Source organism: Neomonachus schauinslandi, chromosome 8 (assembly GCF_002201575.2).
Source record: "Neomonachus schauinslandi chromosome 8, ASM220157v2, whole genome shotgun sequence".
Lineage (NCBI taxonomy): Eukaryota > Metazoa > Chordata > Mammalia > Carnivora > Phocidae > Neomonachus > Neomonachus schauinslandi.
In genome coordinates, this window is record NC_058410.1 from 30,108,453 (window position 1) to 30,123,123 (window position 14,671).

At 37.8% G+C, this 14,671-nt stretch overlaps 1 protein-coding gene across 1 annotated transcript in view; it reads left to right on the forward strand.

Moving 5' to 3' along the window:
• Positions 1 to 14,671, forward strand: part of SGK1 (serum/glucocorticoid regulated kinase 1) — a 109,368-nt gene that overhangs the window by 62,494 nt on the left and 32,203 nt on the right. The gene's annotated exons all lie outside the window — the stretch shown is intronic.

Sequence of the window (14,671 nt, forward strand, 5' to 3'; positions counted from 1 at the left end):
TTCCTAATGTTGTGTTTGGAAAAATGAACTTATTAGAAATACCTAGATCGCAGTTCAGGAGAGATGCTTGATCCTGTTCTTTATTTAAAATATCGATTTTTTTTCCACTTCTAAGACTTCTCTAGATTTTTTATTTATTATTTATTTTTTTTAAGATTTTACTTATTTATTTGACAGAGAGCGAGCGAGAGAGCACAAGCAGGGGGAATGGCAGGCAGAGGGAGAGGAAGAAGCAGGGTCCCCGCTGAGCAAAGAGCGGGATGCAGGGCTCTATCCCAGGACCCTGGAATCATGACTCTAGCCGAAGGCAGACGCTTAACTGACTAAGCCATCCAGGTGCCCCTTCTCTAGATTTTTTATAATGAATTTTATCATTTTTAAGTAATTCCTTTATTGTCTTTTTTCTAAAAAGAGTTTGGAGCTATATTTTCAGCTTGAATTTAGTTTCTTCTCCTCCTTTTGTTTACAATGTCCAGCTCATTTTGTTTCAGAGTTTATATTCACTTCTTAACTTTAAGAAGATTCTTGCCAGGCACCTGAATCATAGGCCTAGAAGGGACATGAGTATATCCTTTACCTTTAGGCAGAGCCACCCAAAGAAGATGCTACCCAAAGAGTATTTCTTATAGCTCTAGAGAAAATTGCACAATATCCACCTGCATGTCATTTTGACATTTAAATGCTTCTGATCTGTCTAACCAAAGCCTTCACACTTCAAATCCAGTCTGTTTGCCTTGTTTTGTACTCAGTGCAGATAAATGACCATTTCCTTATAAAAAGCTATTACCCTCAAAGTATATATTCAATTGCCATCTGGTTTTTCTTCAAGAAAATGAGTAACAGTCCCATTTACCTCTCTTCATTGGTCTTATTTTCCAACACTTGAATCATTTTGCCATCTTTGTGGTTGTTTTCTAAATAATTTCCAAGTTCTTCAGTCTTTGAATATGGACTCCCAGAGTTCAGAACAATACTAAATTGGGATTATCTGACAGTTCTTTCACATCATTCTCTCATTCTATGTGTATTTACTTTTATATTGCTTTTTAAAAAGTATCTTATTATTAAAAACATATTTTTGGTCCAGATTTAGATTTGTTTTTAATGCAGCTGATTTAGTAGACATTTTGTAGAGGAGACATTGTACTGAGTCTATACGAAGTGGACATTTTAATGCAATACTGATACATAAGTAAGATTTCTCTAAGAAACATTTATAGAAATTATAACCATAGCTTAAAAAAGTTTTATTGTATTTCTATTTAATTTTTTCTAATATTTTTCCTCTAGTTAATCTTGAATGAATTTTCCAATTCTATGTTTTTCCAGCAAGTTTCTAGCCAAAAAAAAAACAAAAAAAAGAAAGAGAGAGAATCAGAAATTAGCTGCATAATACCAATACAATAACTATGCCAATTTAGTTTGGCATCAGTGTGATTATGAACATATTTAGAGCCTTAAGAAATATTTTGGGCTATTTCTGCATGAATTATATTTGAATCTCAGGTCTATTGTTTTCCTTTTTTTGGGGGGGGGGAAGCAGCCTGAAAATGATTAAAATATATGCAAGTATGCAATTTGTAGTTCATTAATTTGATTAATACCTGTGAAGGTTTAGGGCTCCTGAAATGGTAACCTTGTCTGGCATATTCAGTATTGGTCTTTGGGAAGTTTAACAAGGTACTGCCCTGGCATGTGTATTTTCATTTACCCTGGGAGAGAACCAAGTCCATGGAGAAACCAGACAATGGATATAATGATTGAGGCCCATAGGACTTAAAGAAAATCTTCATGGGGGAGCCTTGACACTCCCTGTTCCCTGTTTCCCAATGACACAAAATGAACCTGTCATGGATTAATTGTAGAGAGTATTATCTCTGCACGTGTCCAGAGAAACTCAAGAACACTAAACTAGAATTGAGGACTAGAGGGCGGTACACATGCATTCAAGATCATCAATAATTCTATGCTGAAAGACACATGAGACTATAGCCTCAAAATTCATATATATATATATATATATACACACACACACACACACACATACCTATATATGCGTTTATATGTATGTATTTTTATAGTAACGCTTTACATCCGGTCCTTTTCCAATCATTAGAACATTCATCCCTCCATTTCCTAGATATGGACAAAACTGTTCTGTTTGCATTAATATAGATAGATAGATAGATTTATAGATATTGATGCTAGATAATTTTTACATTATGAAGATAATAGAAAAATATTAAAATTTTAGGAAATTGGAAACAAAAGGAAAGCATCCATAATCCCACTACAGTAAAATAATAAGAATTGCTTCATGTATTGACTTGTCTGTCCTTTTGTACACATTTGAAATACAATTTTATATTACGATTTCTTTTATTTAACATAACAATGGGTAACATTTCTTCATACCATGGAAAATACTTAAAAGACACCATGTGCACAGTGGCTATGCTGTTCTTTACTTGATCATTTTCTCATTAAACACTAGGTTGCTTCCAGTGTGTTGTAATTATGAATAATGTTAAGATGGCTTTGTGCACACAAATTTATGAATTATTTATTAGGATAAATGATCTAAAATGAAATAAATAAAAGTATTGAGCATCTTAAAGCTGTTAAAATATAAGAGCTTTCAGAAAACATTTAAAAATTAAAATACAAGGAGCAGTCTATGAGAATACTAATTTTACAAAACCCTTGCCTGCCAGCACTGAATACTGTCATTTAAAAAATCAGTTCTGTTTATTATTATGAATATCATTTTCTCTTAAAACATAAATATTCTAATCAAACACCATTATTGATAATCCTATCCCTTTATATGGGGAAAAGAGAAATACGTATCATTTAAAATATATTGGTAAGGCATTTTCCTCTTAGGTTTTCAATGAGCAGCTTGCATTACTTAAGAAGTGTGGTGATAAACCAGTATGCTGTTTTTTTGTTTTGTTTTGTTTTAATTTTATTTTATTATGTTATGTTAATCACCATACAGTACATCATTAGTTTTTGATGTAGTGATCCACGATTCATTGTTTTCGTGTAACACCCAGTCCTCCATGCAGTACGTGCCCTCCTTAATACCCATCACCAGGCTATGCTGTTTTAAGTTATAACCCACCTCAGTAGCCTTTGAGGCAGATTTACCATAGCATCAAGGGCTAAAGTCTAACTGATTTGGAGGAGAGTTATATAAACTGTTGTGTTCTGAGCCGTCACCCTCCAGCCTTGCTCAGCATCTGTACTGCAAGGTCAAGTCCTGTTAATTATCACATCAAACTCTTATGGCCTTCTGTACATAGACTGTTTAGTGGTTTTAGCTGGGGAACAAGGTATTGGTAAAAGAAGTGTTGAGTTCAGGAAAGAAATTACAAAGATTCTAAGAGAGCTTTTTCCTTTCCTTTTCTTTTTTTTTTTTAAAGATTTTATTTATTTATTTGACAGAGAGAGACAGTGAGAGAGGGAACACAAGCAGGCAGAGTGGGAGAGGGAGAAGCAGGCTCCTCGCTGAGCAGAGAGCCCAATGCGGGGCTCGATCCCAGTACCCTGGGATCATGACCTGAGCCGAAGGCAGACGCTTAACGACAGAGCCACCCAGACGCCCCTTTCCTTTTCTTTTTAATTGGCTTCCCCATTCCTGGCCTTGAGGCCTCATCCTTGCTATTTGCCACAAAGTCCAGAGATGTATGTAGGAGCATGCACTTACAGGCGCGCGCGCACGCACACACACACACACACACACAGAGAAGAAATTGTTGCAGATATATATTTGGGTATGTATGCATGGGAGTTTCCTGGAAGAACTCACAAGAAACTGTTGGTGGTGGTTCCTGGAGACTGTTGGTGATGGTTGTGGAACTAGGGACAGATTTTCTTTCTTCCCCTCAAAAATCAATTTAGTTAAAAAAACAATTACGCCCATGCATGTTCTGAAAAGATATTCTTCTGTTTTCTTTAAGAAATGAAGCATATGTGACCAATATAAATGGAACTGGCACTTTTGTATGGCTATAGAGTAAATAGTAGCAGGATGGAGTGACTTTAGCAGATGTGTAAGTAATGGACTGCTCAGATTCATTTTCCTTTATGCACTTGGGTGCTTCACGCTTACTCTCGTTAGGTTAAAATACTCCACGAGAAACAGAAGGGAGGTTTAGGGACCAAGCGGAGGCATTAACAAGCATAGCATACATGAGACGAAGCCTTGCCATCAATCTCCCCATCCGCACGTCCCCAGCCGGTCTCTCTCTTCCGCAGTGCCAGTGATTTGTGGCAATCAGCCAGAGCAGGTACAAGACCTGAACTTCCATTCTCTTGATAAATATCATTTGGAACCCCCATGGGGGACCTTGGGATACACTGAAAATAAGGTAACACAAGCAGTGACCTGTATGTGTTTACTTTAAGACATACTTCTGGTTTTGAGCAGAACTGAGTAGTAATATGTCTACATGTAAACGTAAAACCATGGTTGATCATCCATTCTTTTAATAAGTATCTATTGTCACTTGGCTACGTAACTACTACTATGGCTGGACTAGTATGCTAGCATGTAAGGCACTGAAATTTGGTGAATAAGTCAGGACACAGTCCCTTTTGCTCCAGAGCTTACAGTCAAGGAGCATCTAAATTATAAATAATGAGCAATAGAAAGTCTTTGTTTTTCCAGGGAGTATGTGTTTTTGTACTTTTCTGCTCCCTCCCCTTTTTTAAATTTCTATTTCCTTGAAATGGAGATTTTTTCCCCCAATTAATTTTTAATCATTGCTTTGTGAAAAAGTATCATCTTATAATCTTTATTTTCCCACAACAAATACTTAAAAACAGCAATATATTTTACACCATCTGGGAAGAAAGTGAACAGTGATGGTATCAAGAATGAATTCCATTCTTTTTTTCAAACAGGCTAATAAGGCAGAAATAAGCCCTCAAATTAAAAAGAATAAATCTCGAATAAAATTTTCAAGTAACATTTTATTAATAACTCATGTATAGTATTTACAACTTAAGTCACTCGACTTTAAGTATGTATATATTTGGAAGCATTCTGGTTTAGTGATGAAAAGCCTGGGCTTGCTAGCTGCATTTTCCTTTTACAAGTTACCTTATTTTGGCATCTGTAAAATGGGCGAAATGATAATAATACCTTTCTCATAGGGATGTTGGGAGTACAAAGTGAGTTAATGTGAAGTTAATGTGAAGCACTAGAACAGTATGCTTTTCCCTCTTGGCTTGAGGTGTAGTCTTTTGCCCTAGAAGGTTGCACTTGTGTTTCACCCTCTGAAGTTTTCTAGCACGTGCTTTTCTGGCCTGGCCCAGTGATGGGTCCCTTGCAGCAGTCCTTCATAGGCCCCAGACAGGTTCGAGGAGACATGTGCTCCAGGGCCAGGGACTGGGAATGAGGGAGCAGGTAGGAGGGCTGACCCTTCAAGACTGCCACTGAGCTGAGGAGAGGTTGGGGTGAGGGCAAGTAAACGCAAAGCTTTCCTACCATTTTTAGGTTGCCCACCCCCCTTTTTTAATTCAACCTTCATTTGGTCACTATAAACCTTTATTTTCCAGAGTTTTAACAAATTTGGTTCTGACAGTTCCTGCTTGCTTTTTGATGTGTCTGCCCAAGGACAGGCGCTTGGAGGTGCCTACTCTGCCATTTTCTGATGTCACCTCCCTGGATAAGACTTCAAAGGTTGACTTGTCCATACTTCCCCTCCTCCCAAGAAGGGACAGCAAGAGTGCCCAGAGGTGGTTCAGAGGGCTCACTGAGTAATGAGATAATAAATATGCTGGCCCATTGTAAACACTCCATAAAAATATGATTAGTAATTATTTGCTGACATATAGTGTGACTTTAAATTCTAGGTCTAGGGAAAACTTCAGTAGTGGATTGCGGTGACATTTGTTTCCTTGTTTAGGACAGCTAAAAGTAGCATCATTCAAGTCCTCAGTAACAGTCCTATATGCCTTTAAAGATCTGGAATGTCTGTTTGATCGCTGACCAAGCTCTGGATCCACAATTAGGCTTCATGAATATTTTATGCTCCCTATACGGAATGATAAAATACAAACTCAAGCCACTTAAGGATTGTCTAGAGCCCACTGAAAAATAAGTAGAAAAAAATATGGAGACAGAAAGAAAAGATACATGTAAGCTGCATATGGAAAATACATGCCAGGGGGAAACAGCTAATGCAGGATCTTCTTGGAATACTCATAGGCTCACGTTATTATTCTGCTTACTTCCCAGAAGTTACTTCCCTCAAGTGTTCCGGCTGGGATCAGAACCTACACCTCTTAAAGCTGAAATTCAGTACTTAGTAAAACTATCCACTTCTCCACGTGTTATATAGATGTTTTTCATTCCCTGAAAATTTTCCCACTTATTTCTCCATGGGCCTAATGACTTACCCACTGAATACCAAAGACATGTTGGATAAAGAATCATTGTCAAGATGTATGATTAACTTGGCTAAATGCTAACACAGTTTCGCAATGAAAACCTTCCATCTCTGCCATTCAAAACTTTGTAAAAGATGTATTCATGGTGTTTTTGCTTATGCAAAAAATACATTTCATAATTGTCAGGTATTGTTTTTAACATGTGTTTCATATCAGATACAAGAAAGGTCAAATGAGATCTTAAAGAAAAAATGTTGGCTGGATCTGCTATAAGTGAGTCTTCCAGCACATCTGGGAACCTCTGTAAAAAATTAACTCAACATTCTGGACTCTTGGGATGGCCAGATTATTAACTGGTTTTGCAGAAGCAATATGTGAAAGCCAAGGCATATAAGAAATATTTTTAGACCTATAGACCATTAAATACTGTATAGTTAGCCCACTGCATGAGAAAAACAGCAGGTAGTTAGATGGAGGTGTCTAGTTCCATTCGCAGAGGGAAAAAGAAACCATGCATTTGTTGGCAATTGCATTTGACAATTTAGACTCTAGCTAAAGTGTTATTGGAAGATTGAATATCAGACTTTTTTATTAAAAGAAAATTAAACATTAAGAATTATAACAAAGAACAAATTATAATCACATTGGCCTTGAATCTGACATAGCTCCTGTATAGGAAAACAGTAGGAACATTTTTTCCTAGGACCTCACATAAAATCCAGATCCAGATTTCTGTTTCTTCCCCCTCTTGTCAAATACCTTTTTGGAGGCAAGCTCAAAGAGAAAAATACTAGGGAATATTGTCATTTGCACTGAAAGATACTCAAGACATTTCTCTTTTCCCCATAATGCCTAGGAGTAGGTGTTTGTTCATCATTTAACTTAGGCCTGGAAGTCATCCCTTATGTTACCCTTGTATGGTACAATGACCCTGAAATCGCCATACTTAGTTTCTTCCCTGTACCCAGTGGATAAATACGACTTAATCCATGTGACTTCTTTTTGGCAGAAGTTGGTTTAAGCATGACAGAGATTCCTGAGAAGTTTAGAACTATGCTGGGTCTCCAGTCTCCTCTCCCCTCGCATGGGGTCCTGGCACTGGTATTTTTTTTTTTTAAGTTTCTCATTGCAATATGTAGCCTTGATTGAGAACCACTGGAAAGCAATGTGTCTTAAGGAGGGGAAAGAAAAATCTAGTTGTGGACTAGACACGGACTAGTCATGGACAAATCCAAATGATGTATTGAATTGAGCCTGAACCTATGCACAGTTTTGAAGATGATTCTTCCCAGCCACCTGTGGTGTACAGTCATAGATAATAGTCTGCAAGAGGAATAGAGCCAATCATTAATAACTTTTTCCAGTGAATGTATTTGGTAGTACCGTATAGCCTAAGCAGTTTTCTACATCTTTATGCAAAGAAAAATAAATCGTTTGAATGGAATGTCAGGAGCTAAATAGCAGGCCAGGTCCCAGCCTTACCGTGAGGCAGGCCCGCAGTTTCTTCCACTGCTATGCATTTCTGGAAGCATCAACTACTGAGTTAACCCCACTGTCAATCACCTCAGGACTCCAACTCCAGAAATTCAGGAGGGTTAAAACCCTAGAAGAAATGAAGACATGTGTTAAACCAGCACATTTTGGCATAATGATTATCTCCTTTAATTTCTAAGAGCTTAAATTGAGGGGGGCTTACAGACTTCATTTTTAATTGTTTAGAGATTAATAATTCAATCATTTAGCACATGTTTACTGAATGCCTACTGTGTGCAAGCAACCCTCTGGAGGCATGAAATTTATGAGACCATGAAAAATGAATGAGACAATTGTATATTAAGTGTCACGGGGAAATAAAAAGCAGAAAGGGAAAGACATTTCCATTTTAAGCAGGGTGTCAGGAAGGGCTTGACAAATGCCTGGAGGATGACATTGGAGCAAATACCTGGAGGAGGTGAGAATTATGCAGATATCTGAGCAAAGAAAGTTCTAGCCTGAGTGCTCAGCAAGCACAATGCCTGGAAAGAAGTCTTTTTTAGCTGGTACTATTTAGTATATAGATAATTCAATTAACAGAGCAAACTTTTTCCATCAAAAGATTCTATCTCTTCTGGCCTCCAATCTGTCATGATTCTCCTATTAACATGTTTGATTGTATGACCATGGCTAATAACTTTTATCAATTATTGAGCCCTACAGGGAGCTAAGCCTAGGCCTAATCCTAAACCTAACTTTAACTTTGCCAATTTTTCCAATAAGGAGACTAAGGCTAACAGAGATTATGTAACCTTCCCAGGGTCACTCACAGAGCCAAGTCTGGGGCTGCCATATTTTATTACAGGTCTATCTGACTCCAAAGCCCATGCTCTAAACAGCCATATCTAATTATTTCTATCAACTTTGATCTAAAATAAATGCAAGGAAGCTTCCCTTAACCACAGTGGAGGTATTGCAAACAACATGAATAACTTCTGGCTATCTGTGTGACCTTCTGTAAGTCACTTTACCCCTTTCAGAATTTGTTTTCCCATCCATTAAATAAGGAGGCTAAACTAAGTCATGTGTTAAATCCATTCTACCCACAAAATACTATTATTCTGTGATACATTAACTAACGCTGGCCCCTGTACCATCTTTTGAATCCTACCAAACCAATGATGTAGTCAGTGAACATGCAATGATTGCCTTTTCTGAGCCAGGCACAAGCTACAAATAACATGCCCCCAAATAATTTATATTTAAGAATTTAATTACATGCTTTGGTACAGATTATATAAAGGTTTGACCTGGATTCCAGTCAAACCAACTCTGTATGTCTTCTTTGTTTTGTGTTTTAACTTACAAATGAAGATGTGTGATTGTTGGTTCTGATGCTATTACTGAAAAGTAGCTAGGGTGGGCTCCCTTAAGGCTTCTAAAATGACCACATATTGGGGTGCATGGGTGGCTCAGTCAGTTAAGTATCTGGCTCTTGATTTCGGCTCAGGTCATGATCTCAGGGTCAAGGGATTGAGCCTGGCATGGGGCTCTACACTCAGTGGGGAGTCTGCTTGAGATTCTTTCTCTCCCTCTCCCTCTGCCCCTCCCTACTGCTCCCCCTCTCTCTCAATAATAAATAAATAAATCTTTAAAAAATAAAAAATAAAATGACCACATATAGCCTGACTCCCTACTCATGTCATCCTACTTATTGCCTCCACAGTGCTCATCTCAACTGCCAGCATTAGAAAACAAGTTTCATGAGGGCAGGGACACATCCATCTGGTTCCCGACTATTCCGCTCAGCATTGTCCCTACCATTCAATGTTTTCCACAAATATTCATTCGATGAAATGTATAATTGAATTAATTTCAAAACTGAAGAGAAATCCAAGTTTTAAGGAACCAACATCAGTTCTCAACAGACATCTTGAAATGTGAAGACTTGGACTCTATCCCTTGATCAGTCACTCACTTAAGCTACATTACCCACTAGTCCTCAGTATCCTCCATCTATGAAGCAAGGAGGAAGGTGACGTAAGATCTCTTGCAGCTCCCCAAATCTCTGATCCTTTCAATTCTACTAACATCTGATTCAATAGAGGTTTAACTTGAACATCTTGATTTTATGTAGACCAGAGGTTGAAACTGAAACGCTTGCTGGGCCGGCTGGAAACATAAATAAGCAAAATGGGCTGGATGGTAAATTGTCTTAAGCAATTCACAGTCACAAAGGCCAAACCGAAAAATATAAAAAACCAACAAGAATGCAAGTGAAATAAAGCCTCCAAAAGAAGAACATTTGTCTACTTGCTTGGAATCACAACTTCTGCAGGGGCCAAGAATAGTCCCTATGCTCCATGTCATATGGATGTAATTAATGTTAAGCAACTGAACGATGATAAATCATTAGTTCACCCAGAACTATAAGACGTAGGATCTCTGTTGAGATCCTTTGACGAATCTCTTGACAAAACTCTTGCTGTCCTTGTGTACACTGTCAGATTAGTGATACCAGATACACAGACTGTGGGATGTTTGTTGTAGTGAAACAGTGTGGATGGATTCTCATCCTGCCATGAGCAATGTGGAGGATTAGCCCAGAGGTAGAGGCTTGAGAACCACACGCCCCGCCCTGCCCCCCGCTGCCGTCCGCAACTGTGCAAGCTTCACCACTAAGCACCCAAAGATGATATGGTCTGGGTCTGGTCTGGGTCAGAGATGAAGCAAGTGCTGCCAGAAGGACTGTAGGTACAGCACAGGAACCAGGGCCTACGTGTGCTCCACGAGCTCACCACGTTAGCTGAGGCACAGCGTAGAGTGGTTTCTTTAGCTGCCGAGGACTGTGGACAGTCATGAGCACAGTTAACCATCCTTCCTGGTCCCCAAGTTCCAAAGCTCTGAAATATGTTGGACTCCTCCATCTTCCCTCATTTTTGGTCATCCGTCAAATCTTACAAAATCATTACAGCTGCCCTTCACAGCCATCTCGCCCTTTCCATTTTCACAGTGCCCTTGCTCGTCATGCTCTCGTTAATGTTTCTCTGACAAGGCAGCAGCCTCCTAATCTCCTCGGCTTTGGTCCTTTGTGACTCTGGTCTTTCATACAAACTGCCAAGGCTCTTGAATTCCCTCAGAGTAAAGGATTCATTGACATTCAAAGTCTTTCACCATCTGGCTTCTACCTACTTTCCAGTCATTTCTCCCATGAGCCTTCTATTCCCAAGAGATTGTTCCACCAAGAGTTGCCTAACCATATGCCTTATTAAGTGTTGCTCCCATACCTTTGTTTGTATTGCCCCTCCCACCCTGGATGCTTTTCTACTGCCTGTCCACCAGTCCAAATGTTGCCAGTATTTTCCAAACCTGCTCAAGTCCTCCCTCTTCTTTAAAGCCTTGCTTGACAACTTTGCCCACACTATTGCTTCCTTTTTAAAACATGGACAAAATTTAATAGCTATACAACATTCTTCATCTTGGACTTAGAGGTACTTGATATGAGGTTCCACAGACATCTTTGTGGATGTCTATGTCTTACTCCCAAAATCAGAAAGTAGGGTCCTAGTGATCAATGCATTTCTATTGTACCCTTATAACAACCAGGATAGCCCCTTGGCCTTAAACAAAAGCTAAATAAATACTTGTTGGATATAATGAAGTCATCCAAGAGAAAAAAATCAAGGAAGACTTTTCTTCCCTTGGATACACAGAACTGAATTTAAACTTAATGTTTGCGGGATGGCTTTACATCCTGTGATTGCATCTAGAGGATGTTTTCTAAAGCTTCACTAAAGCAGTTTAAGAAGCAAAATCTTATTTGCCTAGATATAAAGTGTTCTTGCTTACTTTTGAACATCATGTAACCTGAGATGGGAGAGAATCAACTTCCCTGGTTAAGAAGAAACAAGCATGTTGAGAGTTCCTCTTGTATTTTAGGGAGAACTATGACTTTAGCAGCAAAGTATACTGCATACTTTAGTAGCATTCTGCTAAAATCATAAAAAGTCATACACAAATTATAAATAAGTCAAAAGTAAATCAGGGACAAATTCATATGTTCTGATTTATTTTTCCTATATCATCACCACAGGTGATTTTTAAATTATTTATATATGCATGTACATTTATTTATTGTGGATCAATGTTCTTTAAACCGGGATAAGATGGAATGAGGAAAGGGGACCATAGGCGTTTCCTTTCTGGCAATCCTACAAATATTACAACTTGTCATTAACTGAAGGCATTTTATAGAATTAAGATTTGGCTCATTTCTCATGTCAGTGGAATCTCTAATGATTTATTCACAGGTTCATTTCCCAGAACTTGTCCAAAATTTCTGAACATCTGACATCTCCCTAGATGAGTTATTCTGATGCACCCTACCTTCTAATATTAAACTACTTCTATCCTTGTTTCAAATGCCCTTATCTTTCTAATGTTCTAATGTTATAGTAACTTATGAAAGTACTTCTAGATCTCAAAACTCTAGGGAATAAGCATTCAGCAATGACCTTCTAGAAGTAATCCTCTTCCCTTCACCTTCACACTCTAAAACTTTCCATTCTATTAGGGAAGGAGATTTTCCCTCCTTTCCCTCCAGGGACATATTAGAAGTAAGTTGGAAGATAGTACCACTTCTATTAGAAAAATATTTTTTTAAGATAACCTCCCCCAAAGGCCTGTAAGGTTTAAGTAAGTGAGACTAAGTTCCATTGACTTTGTTGAACTCACAACTTTAAAGGATCTCTTCCTAATCATCAGTTCCAAATTGCTCTGTATGCAAAACAGTGCAAGGGCTCATTCTGTTTTTCAGAATGTTTATGCTGTCATTAATTAAATAAATAAACTTTAACAGCCTTCATTAAACTTTAATAAATCTAATTATGGTTGAAATTGTTGGTTGTGCTAAAGGCATGTGGTTATGGAAAAAAAGTCATTAGTTAAAAACATTCTAAAGAAATTATAGATGAAGTGTCATGATGTCTGGTATTTGCTTCACAATATTCCAGCCTAATAAAGAGGGGAATAGATGAACTAAGATTGGTAAAATGGTAAAGTGTTGAAGACTGTTAAAAGCTGGATAATGGGTACATAAATGGTTATTATACTGTCTACTTTTGTGTGTGCTTGAAATTTTTACCTCAGTAAAGAGACTTAAAACCATTTCATGAGGAACAGAGGAAGGGAAGAGGCCTGCTAACCTGGAAATGAGAGGCTCAGGTGAGACAGAATAGCTACTCTCCAATATTTGAGGAATTATTTCTCAAGGAGAGCAGATCTATTCTGTGCAACTCAAGAGCAAAGTTTCAAGGATCCAGATTTCAATTCAACTTGTAAAGAACTTTTAACAATTGGAGCAGTATTTTAGTGGAATATGTTATTCCTTTGAAGGAATTTATTCTGAGGCCACTTAGTGAAGTTTGAGGGATTTTTGCATTGCTGGCTCAAAATGTCATCCAGGGAATGGTGCCGTTCCACACATTCTTTTTTTTTTCCCCTGAGATTTATATTTTCATGATTTTCTTTTACCACAATTTAACTTTTGAAATCATGTTTCCTATCAATTAAAAACACATTACCAGAAAATTCCATTAATAAAATGTAGACGACTTCCATTTTTATTTACCAAATTGTTTATGTGCCTATCTGATATATTCACAGATGGATGAGGGTGACCAATCCCTAGATTTTTTGTGTGTGGTAAGAACAATTACCATGAAATCTTCCCTATTAACAGATCTTTTCAGTGTACATTACAGTAATACTAACTTTAGCCCCAACATTGTTCAGCAGATCTCTAGAAATTAATCATCTTGTGTAACTGAAACTTTATACCCACTTCCTCAACTTCCTACTTCCCTAGCCCCTGGCAACCACCATTCTACTCTCTGATTTTGCATGTTTGACTATAGGTTCCTCTTAGAAGTAGTATCATGCAGTATTTGTCCCTCTGTTTGGCTTATTTCCCTTAGCATAGGTTTATCCACGTTGTTGCTGATGGTGGGATTGCCTTCTTTTTTTTTTTAAGATTTTATTTATTTATTCATGAGAGAGAGAGAGAGAGAGAGAGAGAAGCAGGCTCCCAAGGATCAGGGACCCAGATGCGGGACTCGATCCCAGAACCCTGGGATCCTGACCTGAGCCAAAGGCAGACGTTTAACCATCTGAGCCACCCAGGCACCCTGGATTTCCTTCTTTTTTAAGGCAGAATAATATTTCACTGTATGTGTATACCACATTTCCTTGATCCATTCATCTGTCTAGAGACATGTAGGTTGTTTCTCTCTCCTGGCTGTTGTGACTAATGCTGCAATGAACATAAGGGTGCAAATAATTCTCCGAGATCCCAATTTCTACACGTTCTTTGGTAGTAGCTCACAACAAGAGAAGGAGCTCATGCCAGATTGCAAACTGATGCACTGCTTCTTTCATCGGTAAAGACCTGCTATGGAGAAAAAAGGCCAGCTAAATATTGTATATATAATATGTATATGTATATGAAATCTATTTCATAGATTTCAGGGACTTTTCACAGAAATCAAATTATAGATACAAAATATCTATAAATGGAATGTCCTTCTTAACCCTAAGATTTATATTTCCCCAATTGAAACATACTAGAAAGCCACACATCACATTAGTATAAAGTTGCACCCACAAAAAGGATCATTGCTGTTCCCTGGAAATTATTGTGAAGAATCTATTATTTGGATGTGCACTAGGCAGAGATGTTAGGTTGAATGCATTATATATATATATATATATATATATATATATATATATATATATATAT